The following is a 2,784-nucleotide window of genomic DNA, read 5'->3' on the forward strand; positions in this document are numbered from 1 at the left end:
AAAAAAAAAAACACTAAAAAACATGTATGGTCGGGGAGGACAGAGGCAGTAGCTCCTGGGGGCTGAGAGCTTGCTGACAGCTTCTGTCCTTTCGGGGAACCCCCATGGCGGTTGAGTAGTGTCCACCCCAAAGATGCACTGTCAGTGCTGATGGTGAGCTGTTAGTCCTTCCAGCAGCCCAGTTCTTACAAGGCTGTGAGCTGTACCAACCACTCCAGGTGGAAGCCTCCCAGGCATACCTTTGCAGACACTTCTGCACTGATCTCCTCCTGTGTCTCTGCCAGCCGCTTCTTGGCAAGGTCAGTCCTCCGATCACACTCAGAGATGAAGGACTCCAGGTGATCCATGGCCTAGTGCAGGAGAAGCAGAGAGCTGGGGTCAATTACATGCATGGACTTGGAACCCATTTGTTCGACAGGAAAATACACTCCTGGGTTGGTTTCTTAAAGCCTGTAGGTTCAGTGGGAAGATCTTAAACTACACTCCAGTCAACGCATTATCCATAATCACATTAAATCAAGGGTTTTGTTAAACAGAATGATCATTCAGACGCATGGTCTTCTCATCTAATGTATTTCCAAAATTTGTAAAAGGACCCCCATCCCTCAATAACATTTGTGAGAAACTATTGAGGAAAATTCTAACACTTGGTCATACTGAACAGTGTTCTCTGAGGGGCAGGAAAAGCTGGACCGAGACTGTGAGACCCTCCTCCTGTGAGCTGTGGGAAATGCAGATGATGTACTCACTGGTCTTTGTGAGCCACGCAAATATTACCCTCATGTGCTGAGGGCAGAGCTCCCCCTTCCACCTCAAAACAAAACAATAGAACAAATATTACTGAGAGCTGTGAATACGTTTAGTTAGTGTCTACTGTCTAAAGTAGCAGGAAAACTGGTTACTACTTACCCAAAGAGATAAAGGAAAAGGATCTCTAGAAATATAATTGCTTACTCTGCAAAGAGTTGGTGGGAAACAATAAAATACTAATAAGCTGTCATGTATGCTAAGCAGTTAATGTGCCCCACTAGTCAAAGGCCCCAGGGTACTTCAGCTAAACATATAATTAGGGTGTCACTTGTCCAGATTTCAGGCTACCACCAGTGTGCTAAGAAAGCACCTGCTAACGTTGGCATCATGTTAAGTCTGACAGCAAGTGAGTTTGGCAGTGGATGACAGGGTTAAGCAGTATGACCTATCACCAAAAACCAGAGAAAAGAAAATTTTGCGTGAAGATAATAATAAAGAAGATGCACATTAGGCCAGCAGACCAATCTGTATCTCCCCTCCCCCAAAGATGGCCAGGAGAGAGCAGGTCAGCTGTGAAGAAAGCGCTCCATAGGACTGGTTGACACTAGAATGGACAGTAGGGACACCGCAGAAGGTTAAGGTGCCTCCAGGAATCATAAATACTGTTTTGAAGTAAATGCATTCTGGGGTGTAGGTGGAGATAGGAAGAGGCTCTGTGATGGTGCTGCATCCCCCAGGACTGAGGCCAACTCCCAGATCTCACTCCGTAATTTGGGAATTCAGGCCTCTTTCCTGTTGGTCATCCTAATATTCTGTGGTAAACATTTCACGATGTTCAAAACAAACAGTCAGTAAAGCCAATGATTGGCATTTGTTGGCCTGCATGCAATGTGCTTCCTGGAAAAATGCAGAGTAAACCAGCTCTGCTGACAAGCTGGGACTCGCCAGGATCAAAATGCCAGTGAGCTGACATGGGTCACGCGCCACCTATGCTCACCTGGGAAAACAGCTAACAGAATGGCCTGAGACACCCCTGGTTCACCCTCACACAGACCCTGAAACTGTGGTGTGGAGTCCCTCTGCTGCCCACCCAAACAGAGCGGTCTTACACCTGAGACAGACCCAGGGATCCACCCATCAGAAGCTGAGTGGGGAACAGACGTCTGAAGACCCCGCCTTCACCAATCAGAGCAACCACTCGCATCTTAAGCAGAACCCTACTGAATCAGACACCTGATAAGTTATAAACTAAACGGTGAACTTCACAACATAGAACAGGCAGACCACAGAGATGTCTTTAACTGCCATGTGCTTTAAAAGAAAGTTAACTGAAGCAACTTAACCACTGTTCACCTTTGGAGGGAACCAGGTGGCTGAATGGGACAGGAAGTTTCACAACATACCTTTTAAATTTTGAACTACGTAAACATCCTACATGTTTTTAAATGAATGAAATGCTACAATCCTAGTGAAATAATTGATCTAGGCAATAATCTTCAACTGCTGCTTAAAGCATTAGGTTGAAGGCAGATGGGGATCTTTATAATCACAGGTCAAGCTACCCACAACCCTCAAGCCCACCACTGATCACTGTCCCAACTGAGGTGATGCAATAGGAAGTGCACACCTCTGCCTCTGAAATATCCTGGTCAGAAAGAACTTACTCTGATGATCAAGCCTCCAGATCTAACTCCTGGGTTACAGGGAATTTCAGAGATACGGGAAAACACGTTAAAAAGACAGCATGAGGATACAAATAGCAAAATCCTGGGTACAGCTTGAAAATTAATTTCTTCAACCAAATATTTAAAAAAACTTGCAAAGCACTCTAATGTGTTGCCCTTATTTTAGATCCTGAGTCAAACAATTATTAACAACAACAAAAAAAAAACAGGCCAGGGCCGGCAGAGTGGCGCATTGGTTAAGAGCTGGGTAGAGACGCCAGAGGGCCCCGGTTCGGATCCCACATGAGGGCCAGTGACACTGCCCTCTACAGCTAAGATGCTGAACAACAGCTCAACCTGGAGCTGGGCT

General features: G+C 45.8%; 1 protein-coding gene and 1 long non-coding RNA gene across 2 annotated transcripts in view; both read right to left on the bottom strand.

The window, feature by feature from the left end:
• The window catches only part of LUC7L (LUC7 like), a 47,871-nt gene that overhangs the window by 25,976 nt on the left and 19,111 nt on the right, over positions 1-2,784 (bottom strand). The window lies entirely within an intron of this gene.
• On the bottom strand, positions 239-2,691 carry LOC109385915 (uncharacterized). Its single transcript, XR_002124696.1, has 2 exons — positions 750-2,691; positions 239-350 (listed from the first exon to the last, which is right to left on the bottom strand). It is a non-coding gene; the product is annotated as an uncharacterized LOC109385915 (long non-coding RNA).

This window comes from Hipposideros armiger, unplaced genomic scaffold (genome assembly GCF_001890085.2).
Source record: "Hipposideros armiger isolate ML-2016 unplaced genomic scaffold, ASM189008v1 scaffold_126, whole genome shotgun sequence".
NCBI classification, from domain to species: domain Eukaryota; kingdom Metazoa; phylum Chordata; class Mammalia; order Chiroptera; family Hipposideridae; genus Hipposideros; species Hipposideros armiger.